At 40.6% G+C, this 21,663-nt stretch overlaps 1 long non-coding RNA gene across 1 annotated transcript in view; it reads left to right on the plus strand.

Moving 5' to 3' along the window:
• LOC115525946 overlaps nucleotides 1-21,069 on the plus strand; it is a 64,947-nt gene extending 43,878 nt beyond the window's left edge. The window contains exons 3-4 of the long non-coding RNA XR_003972498.1: nucleotides 10,428-10,475; nucleotides 19,156-21,069. This is a non-coding gene — a long non-coding RNA (uncharacterized LOC115525946). The remainder of the gene's footprint in view (nucleotides 1-10,427; nucleotides 10,476-19,155) is intronic.
• The last annotated feature ends 594 nt before the right edge of the window (nucleotides 21,070-21,663 follow it).

The following is a 21,663-nucleotide window of genomic DNA, read 5'->3' on the forward strand; positions in this document are numbered from 1 at the left end:
CAGTCCCTGAGAGGAAAATACATTGCAATCCAGGCCTATCTCAAGAAACAAGAAAATCCCAATACAAAATCTAACAGCACACCTAAAGGAAATAGAAGCAGAAACAGCAAAGGCAGCCCTAAAACCCAGCAGAAGAAGAGAAATAATAAAGAGCAGAGCAGAAATAAACATATAGAATCTAAAAAAAACTGTAGAACAGATCAATGAAACCAAGAGTTGGTTTTTGAAAAAATAACAAAATTGACAACCTCTAGCCAGGCTTCTCAAAAAGAAAAGGGAGATGACCCAATAGATAAAATCATGAATGAAAATGGAATTATTACAACACAATCCCTCAGAGATACAAACAATTATCAGGGAATACTATGAAAATTATATGCCAACAAATTGGACAACCTGGAAGAAATGGACAAATTCCTGACACCCACACTCTTCCAAAACTCAATCAGGAGGAACTAGAAAGCTTGACAGACCCATAACCAGCGAAGAAATTGAATCGGTTATCAAAATCTCCCAACAAATAAGAGTCCAGGACCAGATGGCTTCCCAGGGGAGTTCTACCAGACGTTTAAAGCAGAGATAATACCTATCCTTCTCAAGCTATTCCAAGAAATAGAAAGGGAAGGAAAACTTCCAGACTCATTCTATGAAGCCAGTATTACTTTGATTCCTAAACCAGACAGAGACCCAGTAAAAAAGAGAACTACAGGCCAATATCCCTGATGAATATGGATGCAAAATTCTCAATAAGATACAAGCAAATAGAATTCAACAGCATATAAAAAGAATTATTCACCATGATCAAGTGGGATTCATTCCTGGGATGCAGGGCTGGTTCAACATTCACAAATCAATCACGTGATCCATCACATTAACAAAAAAAAAGAAGAAGAACCATATGATCCTGTCAATCGATGCAGAAAAGGCCTTGACAAAATCCAGCACCTTTCTTAATAAAACCCTTGAGAAAGTCGGGATAGAAGGAACATACTTAAAGATCATAAAAGCCATTTATGAAAAGCCCCACAGCTAACATCATCCTCAACGGGGAAAAACTGAGAGCTTTTTCCCTGAGATCAGGAACACGACAGGGATGCCCACTCTCACCGCTGTTGTTAACATAGTGCTGGAAGTTCTAGCATCACAATCAGACAACAAAGGAAATCAAAGGCATCCAAATTGGCAAAGATGAAGTCAAGCTTTCGCTTTTTTGCAGATGACATGATATTATACATGGAAAATCCGATAGACTCCACCAAAAGTCTGCTAGAACTGATACATGATTAAGCAAAGTTGCAGGATACAAAATCAACGTACAGAAATAAGTTGCATTCTTATACACTAACAATGAAGCCACAGAAAAGACAAATAAAGAAACTGATCCCATTCACAATTGCACCAAGAAGCATAAATACCTAGGAATAAATCTAACCAAAGATGTAAAGGATCTGTATGCTGAAAACTATAGAAAGCTTATGAAGGTAATTGAAGAAGATTTAAAGAAATGGAAAGACATTCCCTGCTCATGATTGGAAAAATAAATATTGTCAAAATGTCAATACTACCCAAAGCTATCTACACATTCACTGCAATCCCAATCAAAATTGCACCAGCCATTCTTCTCGAACTAGAACAAGCAATCCTAAAATTCATATGGAACCACAAAAGGCCCCGAATAGCCAAAGGAATTTTGAAGAAGAAGACCAAAGCAGGAGGCATCACAATCCCAGACTTTAGGCCTCTACTACAAAGCTGTAATCATCAAGACAGCATGGTATGGGCACAAAAACAGACACATAGACCAATGGAATAGAATAGAAACCCCAGAACTAGACCCACAAACGTATGGCCAACTCATCTTTGACAAAGCAGGAAAGAACATCCAATGGAAAAAAGACAGCCTTTTAACACATGGTGCTGGGAGAACTGGACAGCAAATGCAGAAGGTTGAAACTAGACCACTTTCTCACACCATTCACAAAAATAAACTCAAAATGGATAAAGGACCTAAATGTGAGACAGGAAACCATCAAAACCTTAGAGGAGGAAAGCAGGAAAAGACCTCTCTGACCCTCAGCCGTAGCAATCTCTTACTCGACACATCCCCAAAGGCAAGGGAATTAAAAGCAAAAGTGAATTACTGGGACCTTATGAAGATAAAAAGCTTCTGCACAGCAAAGGAACAACCAACAAAACTAAAAGGCAACCAACGGAATGGGAAAAGATATTTGCAAATGACATATCAGACAAAGGGCTAGTATATAAAATCTATAAAGAGCTCACCAAACTCCACACCCGAAAAACAAATAACCCAGTGAAGAAATGGGCAGAAAACATGAATAGACACTTCTCTAAAGAAGACATCCAGATGGCCAACAGGCACATGAAAAGATGTTCAGCGTCACTCCTTATCAGGGAAATACAAATCAAAACCACACTCAGGTATCACCTCACGCCAGTCAGAGTGGCCAAAATGAACAAATCAGGAGACTATAGATGCTGGAGAGGATGTGGAGAAACGGGAACCCTCTTGCACTGTTGGTGGGAATGCAAATTGGTGCAGCCGCTCTGGAAAGCAGTGTGGAGGTTCCTCAGAAATTAAAAATAGACCTACCCTATGACCCAGCAATAGCACTGCTAGGAATTTATCCAAGGGATACAGGAGTACTGATGCATAGGGGCACTTGTACCCCAATGTTCATAGCAGCACTCTCAACAATAGCCAAATTATGGAAAGAGCCTAAATGTCCATCAACTGATGAATGGATAAAGAAATTGTGGTTTATATACACAATGGAATACTACGTGGCAATGAGAAAAAATGAAATATGGCCCTTTGTAGCAACGTGGATGGAACTGGAGAGTGTGATGCTAAGTGAAATAAGCCATACAGAGAAAGACAGATACCATATGTTTTCACTCTTATGTAGATCCTGAGAAACTTAACAGGAACCCATGGGGGAGGGGAAGGAAAAAAAAAAAAAAAGAGAGGTTAGAGTGGGAGAGAGCCAAAGCATAAGAGACTGTTAAAAACTGAGAACAAACTGAGGGTTGATGGGGGGTGGGAGGGAGAGGAGGGTGGTGATGGGTATTGAGGAGGGCACCTTTTGGGATGAGCACTGGGTGTTGTATGGAAACCAATTTGTCAATAAATTTCATATATATATAAAAAAGTTCAAAAAAATAAAAATAAAAAAAAGAATTAAGCATCAGGGAATACTTTTAATATTTAGGATTATCCTCCTCAATATCAAATAATAATTGCACTATTTTTATCTGAGATATTTTCCAAAATAAAAATGTGAGTGTAGGGGCACCTGACTGGCTCAGTCAGTAAAACATGTAACTCTTGATCTCAGGGTCATGAGATCAAGCCCCACATTGGGTGCAGAGATTACTTAAATAAATAAAACTTTTTAAAAAAAAAACATGGTGAGTGTATATACAGTTTCTCCCCAGTCTCTGAGTGTCATCAGATGCTCTCAGCCAATGAGATCTAGAGTAAAGAAACCATTCTGACTTTTCTCAGCCAGTGAGCATTAATTAGTACTATGGCTGCTTCCAGCCAATAAGCTGAACTCTTTACTACACTACCAGAGTTAGATGTGTCCTGTGATGTATTCTGTTTTTTCTGCCCTGGCCTCCCTTTGTGCCATCACTTTTGTATTCTGGCAAACAACTTTGACCCAGGATGGCTGACCCAAAGGGTCTAGGTAATAATACGGGACCTACTGCAAAGGAATAAAAAGAGTGTTGTGTTAGATGTTAGAATACAGGTTTTCCAGAGGCTGTAGACCCCCCAAGTCATTGGATAAAGAAGCAGAGAGTTTAGCTCAGCAGATAAATAGGGATATAGATAGGAGTCCTTTGACTCATGACAGGTCAGCGAAGCTCAGAAGGATGGACCAACAAATACACGAATAGGAGCGGGGAGAAATTATGGAAGAGAGGATGATGGAAGACTGATGGCCAGCTGCAAAGCCTGTGTCATATCTCTATGGGGACTGTTGCACGTGGGCCTCTTCAGGCTGCTGCTAAATAGAAAGGGCCCGACCTCTGCTCTGTGTCTGTGACTGTGCTGTCTGTGCTCTCTGCTTCTCCTCCTTCTCTGCCAGCTTCCCTACCATTCTCCTCTTTGGGGATCAGCCCCCTCTGTAAGGCTCTTGGCTCCCACTGCTCCATCACTTACGCTTGGTTTGGCTTTGGGTGACTGTAGCAGGTGTTGTGATGCACTGCCCAGGTTCTCTGGCCCATCCTGGAGTTCACCTGCAGTAGTGGTAGACCATCTTTCATGGACTGGCAACTCCCTGCCTCAAGCATCCACATCTCTATGCTCCTCAAAGAGTTGTTTTCTTGTACCAGGAAGCTTGCTGGGCTGCAGGAATGTGCAACCCCAAACAGTAGACATCAGGAGTCACTGCAGAAATGCCCCAGCCTTCTGGTTCTCCAGTGGGGCAGTTCTGAGGTGTGTCCCTCACAGTTTCTCAGGGCATCTCAAGCAGGATTAAACCACAATTTCCCATGGTCACAACCTGCTTGTTAATACACCTTATATGGGCTTTTCTCCCTTCTCTGCCTCACTTTCCCCACCCTCATTTGTACTTCCTTTAATAACCTCCCAGATAAACTTCCTGCACCAAAGTTCTTGTGTCAAGGTTGAATTTTGGAGGTCAGAGTTTTATGAGACCTTCCAGTGCCAAACTTTCTGATTCCTAGCCCTAACTCTTATTTTGTTGTTGTTGTTGTTGTTTGTTTTTTTAAAGCAAGCTTCATGCCCAGCATGGAGCCAAACACAGGACTTGATTAATTACCTTGAGGGCAAGACCTGAACTGCGATCAAGAGTTGGACACTTAGGGGTGTCTGGGGAGCTCAGTCAGTTGCGGGTCCAACTCTTGATTTTGGCTCAGGTCATGGTATCTCAGTTCTTGGAATCTAGCCCCTCGTCAGGCTCTGCACTGACAGTATGGAGCCTGCTGGAGATTCTCTCTCTCTGCCCCTCCCCCACTCTCTCTCCTTTCTCAAAATAATAATAAACTTAAAAGAAAAGTCAGATGCTTAGCTAACTGAGCCACCCAGGCACCCCTCTTATACTCTTTAGTTCAAAATTTTGTAAGCAAATCTGACTTGTCCAGATCAAGGGTGACGCATGTGTTCCTGGTTCGCTTAGGTACGGGTAGGTGGGGAGGCAGAGAGCTTAGTGTTATTTAGGACATGAATGACATTTCTTGCACATCTGACTTATCCATGCCGCGTGTTGTGCTGGACAATGGGACACAGAGAACAAAACCCAATCTCTGTCCTTAAAGAGTTCTAGTTGGGAAGTAGACTTATAAATAATACTTATATCACCAAATGGTAAGTTCTATAACAGTGGGGGGGGGGGAGAAGTAACAAGTATTATAGAAGTAAAATAATTATGGGTTGGGGCATTGAAGGATGGGTTGAAGGTCATCAGGAGAAAGGGTTTAGAGAGGATTTTCCAGGTAGAGGGCAAGGTATGGAGCAATGAGAACACAGACTGCTCCCTGGCTGCTAGACAGTGTCTTACCTTAGCAGCTTCTCTTTGTGTTTTGTTTTCTTCCTGAGAGGAATGATGAGGCTTCATGGGAACACCCCAGATGCTCTGAGTTTAAGCCTTCTTTTATTTTCCACATCAACGGGGAAGGTGTCCACATGTCTTGAAGTCAGGGAACATATCACTTTACAGTAGAGGGAGAAAAGTATTAGAGGATGGTGGAAAATGGAAAATTGGAGCACAGAGCCAGTGATAAGCAGTTAGTTTTATATGGTTCATGGTAACTGTTCCTGGAGTCATCAGGAGTAATATTTATAATCAGATAAGTTGATGCTTTCTTAAAATTTTTATGTTTATTTATGTTTGATAGAGACAGAGTGTGAGTTGGGGAGGGGCAGAGAGAGAGGGAGACAGAATCTGAAGCAGGCTCCAGGCTCTGAGCTGTCAGGACGGAGCCTGACGCGAGGCTCAAACCCATAAACTGTGAAATTGTGACCTAAGCCGAAGTTGGACACTTAACCACTGAGCCACCCAGGTGCCCCTATAATCAGATAAGTTGATGCTTTGGATGAGTGTCTATGGCTCTTTTGCTTCTGGAAAGCCACATTACCTGTCTTCTGCAGACCTGTAAGAGACTGTCTTCACATGGAAGAGACCTACAGTGAGAATGACATTGAAAATATTTAACCACCATATTGTAGATGCTAAACCAGTCAGAAGACACAGTTCCATAGACATCGGGATGGTTGGACAAAGTGTGTGCGGGCTGAACCCCAGCCCTATCTTGGGGACCATCAAACCTGACACTTGTTTGGCAGAAGAGGTTAAAGGGCTTACCCGAGACCGTGTGGTGACAGGGCTAGGAGTGGGACCCAGGTCTCCTGCATTTACCCTCCAACCCTCTCCACTGCAGCCCCTGACCTCAAGGCCTAGGGGAGACAGGTGGAGGCCCTACTGGTTTATCCTAGACTTGACTCATACCTATGGCTGTCCATGGGCAGGATGTCTGATTCTCTAGAGATCCCAAGTGGAAAAAGCTTTTGTACCTCCACTCTGAGAATTACAGCTCTTACACTGTTTATGCTAGTGTTGAAAATTCTTTATCCACTGGTAAATGAACATCTACCATTTATGTAATTGAAAGCATAATTTATTTGCAAATAAAATATGTTACATAACATATGGCAAAGGATGCAGGGAAATAGCTTTTTTTTTTTTTAATATTTATTTGTTTTTGAGAGAGAGAGAAAGAGCACAAGCAGGGGAGAGGCAGAAAGAGAAGGGGACAGACAGAGGATCCGAAGCGGGTTTTGTGCTGATAGCAGAGAACCCAATGCAGGGCTCAAACCCATGAACCACAAGATCATGACTTGAGCTGAAGTCAGACACGACTGACTGAGCCACCCAGGCACTCCTGGGAAATAGTATTTTTAAAGTTGCCTATCAGACTTGTTATGATGAGCACCAGGTGCTGTATGTAAGCGGTGAATCATGGGAATCTACCCCCAAAACCAAGAGCACGCTGTATACACTGTAGGATAGCCAACTTGACAATAAATTATATTAAAAATAAATAAATAATAATAAACATTGCCTATCAGATGTGCAATATGTCACTATTATTTTCCTTAAATCCACCTAATTCTGACTCCAAGTCCCCCTCCTGCCAGACTTGTGAGAAAGGTAACTATCCACCTGCCACTTTCCAATCCACAGGCTTGTACAGAAGTCCAGGGGTCTTATGAAACAACCAGGGCTTGGCCTTATCATTATTATTCATTTGTTCAACAAATATTTATTGAACACATACCATGTGCCAAGCCTGACTTGGGGCTGATAAGTAGTGATGTACAAAAGAGATTAAATCCTTGCCCTCTCTGTTCCAGGCTGAGTAGTACTCTGTTCCTCACCTGGGGCCCAGGAGGCACTCATTGCCATGCTGGAATTTGGCCTTGCTCATGTAGCCTCTCCCCACTGGATGCTGCCTATCTAGACACTGCCAGGAAGCAGGGAGAGGACACCATCTAGATGATTCTGCACTTTTTCCTGAAGGGGACCTCTTCTCCTAGACTCATCACTTCTCAAAGGCATCCTCCCTCAGCCCTCCCTCTCCAGACCACCCTTCATGGTGCTTCAAGGCACAAACATTTTTTTTTTAAGATCATAAATTTACATTTATTTCTTGTTGTAATACCATGTATCAGAATACTCGAACAAAATTTACCATCTTAACCATTTTTTGTGTTCTATGGCTCTCCTGCTTAGTACCAAAGTGCATTTTACCTGAAGAGGCTGCATCCAATTTTGAGCTCGGCTCAAATTTTCCAGGCAAAGCATTGCAAAGCCTGGAAGTCAGTTGAATGAAGGGAAAGGGAACCAATGTAATATTTCAGGCAACCAACCTGACATATAAACATCCCACTGTCAAACCAAGCTACAGTGCTGACTTGTCCATGCTGAACTTTATACCACATTCTCACTATGTACATTTGGCCAACAACGTGTGTGTGTGTGTGTGTGTGTGTGTGTGTGTGTGTGTGACTGTGTGTGCACATGCATGTGTCCCACAGCTGGGTCTCGAAAGACTCTTGAAAGACTCAGTGGTTTGGTCTAATACCAGATCACTTTCCATTCAGATTCCTGCTGAGTAGGAGATCAACCTCCACAGCACTTCAAACTAATGCCCACTGTCAGCTGGGAAAGTCCATGATAAACCCATGCTGGGTAAAGTATTTTCCTGATCAACTCCTAAGGATCATTCGGGGGATATCGACATTGTAACTGGGGACACTGAAAACTAAAAAGCTCCCAAGACACAGAAGAATGGATCCATAAGGATAGAATTTCATTCATTGTGACAGGACAAGATTTTGGATGGAAGAATAGTTTTGTGTTTCACTCTCTTATAGGATATCTTGTGATTTTCACATGTTTATCCAGCATTAAAAAGGGAGGGGTGTTTTTGCAGTGCTCTTCCTTGGCAATTTCATCTTCTGCAATGGTATAAGCCATGGACTCTGATTTTCAATTTCTCCCTGAGTTCTGTTTTCATAAATCCAACTTCCATCAGGATATACTCATGGAATCTCAAATTCATATGTATACTACCAAAACACCTCTTCCTGGTGTTTCTAGTTCTATTAATGGGGTTTTTTCTCCCTTCCTTTGTGTTTACAATCTCAAATGATCTCTGGGTCTTTCCTTTCCCTTGCTTCCCATATCTAGGTAATTAGAATATTCTACAGATGTGATCTCCATAAGATCTCTCAATGTATTCCTTTCCATCTCCATCCTCCATCACCTCCTCATCCTGGATCTCCTGAGCTTTTACCTGGACTATTGCAGTAATTTCGAAGTTGGTTTCTTCAACATTGGTGTCTGGTCACTCCTATGATGGTCTAGATTAATCGTCCTAGTTGTGTTTTCAATCATATTACTAGATGGTGAGGACTGCATTTTATTCCTTTTTATATCCCAGTGCCTTACATAGTAGGTGCCCAATAAAGGCTGGATTGGAATTATGTTGTTTCCAGTGGCTTTCAATTCCCTCTGTTTAACAGAAGGGGTTATCATTTAACTAACTAACTGCTTTTCTGCAAATATCACTATACTCTAATACCCACACTTTTGGTACTTTCTTTTCCATTTGGAATGTACATCTATTAAAATTCTGGTCATTCTTCTTTATCTTTTAAAAAAATTTTTTTAATGTGTATTTATTTTTGAGAGAGACAGAGACAGAATGCGAGTGGGTTAGGAGCAGAGAGAGAGGGAGACACAGAATCCGAAGCAAGGTCTAGGCTCTGAGCTGTCAGCACAGACCCCGATGTGGGGCTTGAACTCACAAGCTGTGAGATCATGAATGTGGAGCCGAAGTCGGACGCTCAACTGACTGAACCACCCAGGCACCCTTCTTTATCTTTTTTATATCAAAAAAAATTTTTGATGAGAAGCATGTATTACTTTTTAATATAAAAGCCCTCAACATTTTAAATTTAGCATGTTGAAATATTTCATGATAAAATGTATTTGAATCCTCCCCATCTAGACTATTATTTAGACATTTAAAATTGTAGTTATGGGGTTTATTATTGTTTTCTTTTTAAGTTATTTATTTATTTTTAATGTTTTTGATGTTTATTATGAGAGAGAGAGAGAGCATGGGGGGGGGGGGGGAAGGGCAGAGAGAGAGGGAGACACAGAATCTGAAGCCAGGCTCCGGGCTCTGAGCTAGTCAGCACAGAGCCCGAAGCGGAGCTCAAACCCATGAACTGTGAGATCATGACCTGAGCTGAAGTTGAACACTCAACCGACTAAGACACCCAGCACCCCAGTTTATTTATTTATTTGAGAGAAAGCAAGCATGAATGGGAGACGGACAGAGAGAGAATCAAAAGCAGGCTCCATGCACTGTTAGTGTGGAGCCTGATGTGGGGCTTGATCTCATGGAGCTGAAATCAAGAGTCTACACTTAACGACTAAACCACTCTGGTACCCCCTATTGCTACTATTTTTTACATTTTTTTGCATTTGAGTATTTTCATAATAAAAATTTTAAAGATACTTACCAAGTCTGTATAAGAACATATAATATTTATAATTTTAGGGTGGAAAAAAAGAAGCATGTAGTAATTGTTAGTGATGGTCACTGATAGTTCCCATTCTCCTTCCTAAGCACTTCCTTGGAGTTATGGTGTGGGTCCTTTGTGCTTCACTCTCTTATAAGGATAATCTTGTGATTTCACATGTTTATCCAGCATTAAAAAAAGGGGGGGGGGGTTTGCAGCGCTTGCTGCAAGCAGCGTGACTTCTTTGGTCAAGTAAGTGTGATGGAAACTGTGTTATAACTTTTAGATGGAAGCCCTGAACAGCCACAGTATGACTCATCATATTTATTTGCCCCTGTTACAGGTTCTGACAATGTGCCGATGTCAAAACTCCATTAGCCTGAGTCCCTGAGTAAGTATGACATGGAGCAGAGGCTCTGCTGACCTAAGATGGATGTGTAGCATAAGTGGGGAAAGAAACTTTTGTTCTTCTAAGCCACTGATGTTTGGGGATTGTTTATTGCTGCAGCAGAAGCTAGCCAATTCTGACTGATACAAAGCAGGAGGTAGCTTCAGGCATTGTAGATAACCAGGTACTCTGAAGGCCTTATAAACCACAAAAGAACTGAATCATGTTTTTTAATGTCCATGTTATTTTTGAGAGAAAGAGGACAGAGTAAGAGCGGGGGAGGGGGCAGAGAGAGAGGGAGACACAGAATCTGAAGCAGGGTCCAGGCCCTGAGCTGTCAGCACAGAGCCTGACATGGGCTCAAAACCCACGAACTGTGAAAGATCATGACCTGAGTTGAAGTTGATCACTCAACTGCCTGAGCCACCCAAGCACCCCAGAATTGAATCATTTTTTAAATACATTGCTGGGCATGTCGGTAGTGAGGGAATTGTCTAAGGACAGCTCTTCTCCCCAAAAATGCTTTGAAATCAGAACTCGGAGTCAGAGTGCTAGGAAAATAAGAAAATTGGGTTGTCCTGAGAGCCAGTGCAAATTAGTAGCAGTGTTAGAAGCTCTAAAGCATCACAAGATGGGGAAGCCAAGAATCTGAGACTTCTGCATTAGGCCAGGACACCCCAAAAGGGGCAGAAGGTCTCAGGTTGGTATTTTCCCTCTACCCCCCCAAAAAAAGCAGAAACAAATCCTCACAAAGGGAAGGCCATTAAGATCCATGTTTGAGTTCAAATCTGAGATCACCAAGCCCAGAAGGAGGCAGTCCACTGAGAGACAGAGAGTTGGCAGAAAAACAAACATCCAGTCTGACCCCAAGAACTTCAAATACTGGAATTCTCAGATATAGGATATATTTTTTAATTTACAAAAATGGCCAAAGCAATGATTTAAGTGCTAAGCACCACTGCAAAAATGTTTTTAATTTTAACTTATTTACTTGTCATAACAATTCTATGAAGCAAGTATTATTATTATCATCCCCATTTTATTTTATTTTTTAAGAATAATACTTATTTTATTAGGTAGGTTTATTTATTTATTTATTTTTTTTTGAGAGAGACACAAAGAGAGCACAGGGGAGGGGCAGAGAGAGAGGGTGACAGAGGATGCGAAATGGGCTCTGTGCTGACAGCAGAGGGCCCTATATGGGGCTCAAACTCCCGAGCTGTGACATCATAACCTGAGCCAAAGTCAGGTGCTTAAGGAACTGAGCCACCCAGGCACCCTAGTCACCCCCATTTTATAAATGAAAAAGCTGAGGCACAGAGAGATTAAGTAAATTGTCCCAGGTCAACATTTCTTAAGTGGTAATGCTACGATTTGGATTTAGGTAGTTTGATTCTAGAGTCTGCAGTCTTCACCACTACGTTTTGCTGCCTTTCTAACATAGAATTGGAGCATACGAAGAATTTAAAGAAATAAGGGGGGGGGGAGGGGAATACCAAAGATAAGCAAGCAACAAAGGACCCTCAGGGATGACCAGGTAGATCTGAAGAAGAATAAAAGAACCCGTAGAAATGAAAATAAAATGGTTGAAAGTAAACATTTGATGAACATGTTACATGTCTGAAGAGGTAATTAGTGAATTGAAGAACTGTCTGCAGAAAATATCCAGAAGGTGGCATGGGAAAGAAGGGAATGGAAAGTATGAACGGGAAGGTTAAAGATATGGAAGATAAAATGGGAATGTCTAATACATATTTAATTGGAGTTTTGGAAGAAGAGGATAGAGAAAATGGAAGGCCTAATATGTGAAGTAATAGTAGCTGAGAATTTTTCAGAACTGATGAAAAGACCTAAATCCACAGATATAGGAAATAGCATATCCCCAGCATGATAAATTAAGAAGAAGTTTATGTCTTAAACATGTTTCTAGGGAAACTGGAGAACACCAAAGACAATGAGAAAATTTCCAAAGCAGCTTGGGAGAAAAGAAACAATCACCTACAAAGGACTGAAACAGACTGTTAGTGGACTTACCAATAACAACAGTAAATGCAAGGAGACAGTGGAATAATATATTCAAAGTGTTGAAAGGAAATAACTGTCCACTGTATATCCGGAAAAGCTAAGGTTCATGAATGAGAATAAAATGAAGACATTTTCAGATGAACAAAATCTAGCAGAACTTTACTAAAAGAACTGACCTCATACCCATCCTTTAAGATTCATCTCAAATGTTATTTGTTGCATTGGTGGTATAGCAGTGAGCACAGCAGCTGCCTTTCAAATGTTATTTCTTCCATGGAGCTCTGGCCTAATTCCCCTCTTTTGAATTTTAGTAGCATTTTATTTGATCCTTTCTCATGATGCTTATCAAATTCACAGACGGAGATTATACGTGCCTGTTCTTAAGAGCTCCCCCCCGCCACCCCCACCACTGCTCTTACCCTCTCTCGTTAAAGGCCCCTGGAACACTTTGGTGTCTAACTCACCTTAACTTTTGTATAGTTCCTATCATAATACATGCATGTAATAGGTGTTTAATAAGTATTTGTTGAGGCCAACTGGTCAGTCTTTTCCAGTGTTTCATAAAGTACCAGTTTACAAAGATGTTCCCTTCCAAGGCGTGTTATGGTCAAACCCTCTTCAAAAATGCTGCATAGAGGACCATATCTCCCTCCTGGAGATCCATGGTTTAATTTGTTTTACTCACCAGTTCCTCAAATCATTTGATTATAGAACAACTTCTTCTACTCTTTACTCCATGAATATTGCAAGAGACTGGTGTTTTTAAGAACACATTTACTACAGAAGACAATGACTTATTTGAGTGTCCAAGCCAGAGAGTCAACATTTTGGATCCTAGCTCTATTAACAACTAACCACATAATTAGGTTTTTAAAAAATACTTTATTTATTTTTGAGAGCTCAAGTGGGGGAAGGGACAGTAAGAGGGGAACAGAGGATCTGAAGGGGGCTCTGTGTTGACAGCAGCAAGCCCAATGTGGGGCTCAGACTCACAAACCATGAGATCATGACCTGAGCCAGAGTTAGATGCTCAACCGACTAAGCCACCCAGGTGCCCACCACATAATTAGTTTTAAGTCATGTGTCCCCTGGGTCCTTATTTGTGACACATCATAAGCAGGCGGCCCCTTCAAACTCTCAAGTTCCGTGAATTAAAGGGCATTGTGTCTTCCAGTCAATCAGTCAGTCATTCTACACATATTAAATTCCTCCTGCGTGGCAGTGTGCAAAACACTGTGCATATAATGGTGAGTAGATTGGCATGCTTTCATTTTGCTACCAGTGGAGAATGATTTTCTAGAGCAATTGGAACATTGTTCTTTGACTTCCAGAGTCAAATTTCTTCTTGTTAAAAATTGAGCATTTACCATCTCATTTATTATGTATATCAGGTTGTGGAATGAATGTTTAGAATCTAAATTTATGGTCTATCTAGGCTTATGATTCTATTTTACCCAAGAGCTACATTGTAAGAATCAAAAATTTAACATCATCGGGGTGCTTGGGTGGGTCAGTCAGTTGAGCATCGGCTCAGGTCATGATCTCATGGTTTGTGGGTTTGAGCCCCGCATCAGGCTCACTGCTGCCAGTGTGTAGCCCGCTTTGGATCCTCTGTCCCCCACTCCCCGGCTATCTCTGCCCCTCCCCTGAGCACTCTCTCTCTTTCTCTCTCTTTCAAAAATAAATAAACTTAAAAAAAATTCAACATGATTACTTAAGTGATCTTTACATTTTCCTCTGTAACTCTATGTTTGCATCTTTAATTGTCTTTGTAAAAGTACAATCCTCTGTAGTTTAAAAGGGAAATTCTAGGGGCACCTGGGTGGCTCAATCGGTTAAGTGTCCGACTTCAGCTCAGGTCATGATCTCACGGTCCGTGAGTTCGAGCCCCGCATCAGGCTCTGTGCTGACAGCTCGGAGCCTGGAGCCTGCTTAGGATTCTGTGTCTCCCTCTCTCTCTGCCCCTCCCCTGCTCATGCTCTCTCTCTGTCTCAAAACTAAATAAAAACATTTAAAAAAAATAAATAATAAAAAAATAAAAGGGAAATTCTAGTGATATGGCAGCTACTGAACACTATTTTGTTCTAAGCATTCACATGTATTATCTCATTTAATCCTTACAACAACCACAAGACCCAAGTACTAGTACTATTCCCATCTTACAGAGGTTCAATAACTTGCTCAAAGTCATACAGCTGGTGAAGCTGGATTTTGACCCAATGCAATATAGATCTTGAGTCTGTGCTCTGAACTCTAATATTAAACTACCACTATTCTTCAGATATTGTCCAGAAGGTTTTCTGCTGGAAATTTAAGGGTTAGCATCTCTGAAAGTTTGAACAATCATATGAGATTTTTAAATGTCTAACTCCAGCCAGGTAGTATAGTGAAGAGGTAATGAAAAATTAAAAGCTTTTTCTTTTCTTGGCTAGGCACTAATCTTTGTGGTTATGAATATATCCATGTGCCAGAGAATTGCACTTTAGATAATAAGTTAACATAAAATTGTTGGTACAGTTCAAACCTGACAGCTCTGTGTGTCTGATGTGTTCTCTGAAAGTAACTTTAAAGATAAGACTTTACTCTCAAATCTGAAATAGGTTCTTTAAACATTTCCAACACCATATGGTATTTATGGAATTGTTTCAATTATATGGAGAAAAACTATAGTGCTAGGAGCTCTAGGAGTAGAGGAATACTTTAATCATAAAATATTGTATTGTCAGAAAAGAAGCAAATATAATCAAAGAAATGTGAACCAAGCACTGTCAGTGAGAATTCTTGGCATTTAATTTTAGAAGCCATCTTGCATGGAAATGAATAAATATAAACACAGTACTTTATCTAGGATATGGCAAGAAACTTCAAGATTGTAATGTGCATTAAGATAACATTCCAAACGTATCCTTTCAAGTTTTCAGCCAAGAATTTGTTTTTACAATTTCTTTGCAGTTGGTAAATGGCTAGACTCTACTTGAGATATCAGTTTTCATGCTTATGGTCTCAATCCCATTGTGTGTAACTATTAACTTACTGTATGACCTTGACAAACTCACTCTCCTCTACCCCAACCCAGATGAAGGAGGTGGATCTCTTAGGCCCCTTCTGATTTTAAAATTCTGTGGCTCTAGCCTATGGATTATGACATAAACAACATAAAAAGTGCTTGCTAAAGGGATTGGATTTTAAAAATTTGGGCTACTTAAGCATCTTTAAGTGATCGACCTTAGACCCAGTTACAAAGAGAATATAAACCATGGCAGCCAGTGCCTATCAGTGATTTACTTGGTTCTTGTGCTGGTTAGCAGCTACTGTGCTTGTTTCAAAACACCACGCACCTTCTGTGGTTCATAGAGACAGTCTGTTCATGTGCTTCCTTGGCTCCTCAACATGAATGGGGTCTGAGAGAGTCTGGCAAAAGAAGAAGTGATCACAATTGCCATGGTCCCTGAGATGACCTTTAACACTCTCTCTAGCTGCAGAATGAAGGTGGGGACCCTGTGGTACACTGCCAAGTTCTCCCTGGAGACTGAGCTGCTTACCCCCCTAGCTACTTTGAGTGTTGACAAAGCTGCTGACAGTTCTTTAGCTCAGACCCTCTCAGGAGATAGCCTTTGGATGAAGAGAGCTGCTTTGCCCAAAGCCACCCCACTTCGGGCCAACCTACATCTAAAGACTGCAGATTCCATGAAGAGGCTGGTTAACGGCGAACCCTCTGCCCCAGTGAGGTCCAGCTCTTAAGGAGCCATGTCAGAGCCTGAGCTCCCACAGTGTGGGCTGAGGTCTTTATTGCAACATCGAGGGCACGATAGTGCAGCTTCTCCTGTGGCCCACAGATGTCGCCCCTGAGCACTCTTCAGTTAACTTCCTGCCCCAGATAACTCTTTCTCAGAGTCCACTTCTGGGGATCCAGACCTGCCACAGAAACTTATGGACTTGAATTCAAACTGGGCCTCTACTTATTTCAACGCTGTGTCTAGGGGAAAATTTCCTTTTTAGTAAAACTGACATAATAATAACTATTTCACAGCATTGCTTATTCTAAGGAAATGAGGAAATGCACAAATGAGTCTAAAGCACATAGGAAATGATTAGTACCAGTAATTAAACATTTATTGAGCCCTTATATGTCATGGTATGTACTTCACCACCACAAACTCCATGAGAATAATATCCCTATTTTACAAATGAGAAAACTGAGGTACAAAAAAGTTAAACAATGTCTCCAACATCACACAGCTAATAAAACAGTCAAGAATTCAAGTCCAGGCAGCTGGACTGTAGAACCAGCACTCATAGATAAAACCCTACAGCTTCCCATTGCTAAACGAAAATTTTTAAAGTATTTGGGTGATGACAAATAAAAGCCCAATAATGTCACCTGATTCCAGAGGACCTTTAAAGCAAGGCAATTGTAAAAGAAAAATTTTACAAATAATTTTGGTATCCCTATTGTTTATATTTTTGTGTTGCTATAGATTATGCTTATTTATGCTTCAGATCAACCCTTTTTCATCAGGAGAGTAAATGAAACAGTTGGAAGGTAGGGGCTCCTACCCTGTGATGTGATGGTAGTTGATCTGTGAGATCATTTATTTTTGTTGTTTGTTTCTATCTTAATGAAATGTGAACTGAATTTCTATTTTACTGAAAATATACTAAGTACAAGGTGAAAAAATAAATAAAGCAATGACATGTTTCACTATTAGGTAGTAATTTTGTATACTAATAGGGTTTTTGTTATATCATATTACCTAGGATTTTAAGTATCTCCCTCCCTCTGTCATTGGGAAGTACATTGTAATGGGGGAGGGGGCACTCTGGCAAAGGCCTCTGCCATGCCCTTCCTGACCCCTCATTTACAGTCTACCCTTGTGTTCACTTCAGACTAGTCTGTTATTATCCAATGGAAGAAGGCCTTTGTTTCACATTTCACTTCTAACCTAAACACATTTATGCCATAATTTTTATCTTAGGGGATAATGTGTTAACAATGCTTGTGTGGACCCCTGTTATACTTTTAAGGTCAGGGATGTCTGTTTTACTCTTTAAGGCACAATCTGTTAAAGATTTTATGATTTGCAAACAAAGTGGTTTTTCATCTTCTGCTTTTAGATAACTAAGGTATAAGAGAGATCCTTCTACACCAGATACATTAAACATCTAAATAATTTATAGCTCCAGGTATGTTTGCCAGACTAGCATAACTGAATAAAGTCAACAGATTAAATGTTCCCTTGGCAATCAGTAAGGGTATGAGATACAGCACCTGGGCTGCCCCATTGGGTCTCGTTATTAAATCACAAGCAAGAGCTCAGTATCCCAGGGTCCCAGGTGACAGGTAGGGGCTGACTTTGGAGGATGGAGTCATCGCAGTCATTAACCATGACTTAGGAAGAGGGACTCTCTTAGAACAATTGAGATAGAGAAAGAGAAGGAGGGAGGGGGGGGAGGAGGAGGAAAGACAGACAAAGAGAGGGGTGTTGGGGAGAGACTATATGTTTCAGTGAGGAATATTCTAGTTATTTATATGTCACTAAATTGGGAATTCATCAACATAATAGTGTGTATTTGTGCAATCTCAGAGAAAAAGTTAAAAAGAGTTAGGGAATATTTTGTATATGTAACCACTATCACTATCAAGGTCAGAACAAGAACTTGCTAGAAAAATAGACAATATTTCCCTCTTTCTAATTTTTTAGAAAGGTTTTGACCAGCACCTGGTCAAACGTCTCTTTGCCTAGAGAAGGGACGTTTGGTCTACAGAGCTGATGGCAGCAAGAGAAACATCAGAGCACAGGATCCGGGGAGTTACATGTAATCTCCAGTCTAATTCTTGAGGGTTTTAAGTGTCAGAGACCAGTCATCTCATCTTTAACAAAGGGAATTTATTAACCAAAATATATTTTTAAATTTGCACATCTAATGATGGGAGAGTTCAGATGATCTGTGAAAAGTTGGGGTGAGAGAGTAGCAAGCATACATTTAGTCAGTGGAAATCCTATTTTTAGATCATATTCATTGCACCCAGTGGACAAAAAGGGTCCCATTCAAAAATAAATAAATAAATACCTCTCTCCTCTCTAAATGTCTCATGGGAATTGTATGTGCTATAAGGAAAATATGAAAGGCAGAACTGTGCTTATACTTTTTTTAAATGTTTTTTTACTTTTGAGAGATAGCATGAGAGTGAGGTAGGGGCAGAGGGAGAGGAAAGAGAGGATCCAAAGTGGGCTCTGTGCTGACAGCAGCAAGCCGATGCAGGGCTCGAGCCCACAAACCACAAGATTGTGACCTGAGTTGAAGTCAGACACTTAACTGACTGAGGGACCCAGGGGCCCCTATGCTTATACTTCTTAACTATTGTCAGCACAGCTCATCTGGAGATGAATGGGATAAGAAAAAGAAAAAACAAACATTCCAGGTGTATTGTATACTGTTGGCTTTAGTAATCACTAGACTTCTGGTTCTATGATAGCTCCTTTGGGGTGGTGTAAGAATTGGAAGGAGAGGGGAGAAGGGTGTGTGTGTGTGTGTGTGTGTGTATGATGATTTAGAGCTCCTAACCTACAAAATATCTGAATTTAAGGTAAAACCATTAAATCAGGTTCATTGCTGAATCCTCACAGAACACACTAACCTTTTCATTTTCATTTAGGAAGAAAGGGTGGAAGAGAAGCTTCCCATGCCTGGCATATAAATATGGCCTTGAAAATGTCCACAGACGTGTTGTTGTCTTGTTGAGTCTGCAGCCAGGAAGGCAGAAATCTCTGCAGCAAAGCAGGTGTGAACGTCCCCCTATTTCAGAGGCAGCTCTCTTTGAAGCTGGAAAATCAAGGACGCTGGTACCTTCAAGGAAACAAGGATATAATTATCACAACCCCCAACTGGCCGGTGACCTTCCATTCCTCAGGCCACCCTACTCCCTTCACTGGCCCCGGCCCAGGTCCTCACAGACTCAGAGCTCTGTGTCCCAGACCGCTAAGACCGAGGAACAACCCCCTCACGCACCCTTTGAAAGCATTCTTAATCTCTCTCTACTGCACTGCTCTTTCAGACATAAATCCGCCAGCCCAGGGGGCCTCTGAACCCCCCACGGAGGGAGGCCCATTCAGGCCCAGTGGAGTCTGAACAGCTTAGGGGTAGAATTTATGCTTCCTCTCACCTGTGCCATCTGTCTGTGGCCCCTACTCTAGTCTGCTTTTGAAGGTTTGAACATGACCCCCCAGCTTTTTGCCAAGTCTGCCATCATCACCTCAGTCACAGAAGCAGACTTCTCAAGGCCATTGGAAGCTAATAACAGTGACTCTCAACTTCATTATTATACTTGAAATGTTGAAAGCAGAAGCCTAATAAAATGAGCTCAGAAAAAACAAACCAAACTATAAATTATCATGTGAAAAGAGTGGCTGAAGAACTCATCTCCTTGGAATACCTAAGGACTGTTTCTCAGCTACAGCAACAATCTGGTATTTGGTTTCCTTCCCTTCACTGTGCAAAAGCCTTGGCTGTGTTCTCTTAGCAAAGATTCTTTTCTGTTTCTATGAGTCGACTGTCCAGAATCAGGAGTTACACAACACTCCCCACCCAACTCCTTCACACACACACACACACACACACACACACATACACACACACTCCCTACCCAGCCTTGGTCCACTGAATTGTAATAATTCTTTTTGACCGTAAGGAATTTATCCTACATTATCACCAATCAGTACTCATTGCAATTATTTATTTTAAGATAAGAGTAAAAGTCCACTTCCTTAACTTCATAAAGACTATTTATGCTAAACTGATGTATTTAATGAAAAAAACACCAGAAGCATTATTCCCTGTAAAATTAGAAGCAACTTAGGGATGCCCCTATCACTGTTACTATTATACAATGTTTTGGAAATTCTAGACCTTTTCAGGGGATATTTAGCAATATCTGGAACCATTTTGTCATCACAACTTTGGAAACTGGAGTGCTATTGGCATCTGGTGGGTAGAGGGGAGGAATGCTGCTAAATATTCTGCAAGGCCCAGGAAAGCCCCCACAGCAGAGAATTCTCCAGCCCAAAGTGTCAATAGTGCTGAGGGTAAGGGACCTTGCTCTATACAGTGCAACAAAACGTGAAACATAAATAAGAGAAAAAAGTTTAAAAAATAACTAATTTTTATTATCATTAATTGCAAAGAACATGTATCACCTAGAAAAGCAAACCAAAAATACTTAACTATGCATTATTAAAGTTCATAAAATAGTAAATAATGCAGCTGGCTAAAAATTTTTTCAATTCTGTGAGAGACTTAAGAGTCTTTCATTTTCCTGCAGATTTATTTATCTATTCTACAAAAATTTCCTGAGAACAAAAGGGTTGGTTTTATAAAAGAACACTTAAGAGATATAAGATGACTTTTACACTTTAAAACATGGAAGAGACTAAAAAATTTTAAAAACCAAGTCTATTAACACTGTAAGACAAAATTATAGGAAACCCAAGTGGACATATCTTCCCAAACTATAAGCTAGACTGGAGACTTTTTAAAAAAGATTTGTTTAAAGTATGAAAACATTATTTGGGGGTAGTAAACACACACACACACACACACACACACACACACAAATACTCCTTTTAGCAGATTAAAAACTTCCTCAGTATTTTTTAATGAGGGTAGTACTCTAATGGCATCATTGGAAATCTAAATAGTCCATCACAATACATAATTACAGTCCAGTAGATGAAACTTCTTGAGGGGACAGCCCATATCTTATTCATCTTTCTATCTCCATAATTGACACATACCAAGAACCCAATGTTTATGAAATAATGAAATAAATAAAAACATTAACAGTGAGAGATGGTCTTTGAACTCACTACTCAAAAAGTTAACATAGAGCTACTGCAATTGTAATTAAGGATCTAAGAACCCACATCTGAAAGGCTGAATGAATGCTCAAGATTTTAATAGGAACTTTTTGCCTCATGTTGCAATTATAAAAAAGTACAGGCTAAAAATAGGATGAGTGAAGTGGAATCAACCAGCAATGTCTTACTAAGAACAGTAAACTCCATTTTTAAATGTTGAAGACTTGAAAGAACCTATTAATATCTATATGCACATAACCTAAGTCTCAGTGATTTCCTTGATCTTTTGTTCATTTTCATGACAAGCCTTC

This window comes from Lynx canadensis, chromosome D1, assembly GCF_007474595.2.
Source record: "Lynx canadensis isolate LIC74 chromosome D1, mLynCan4.pri.v2, whole genome shotgun sequence".
NCBI lineage: Eukaryota > Metazoa > Chordata > Mammalia > Carnivora > Felidae > Lynx > Lynx canadensis.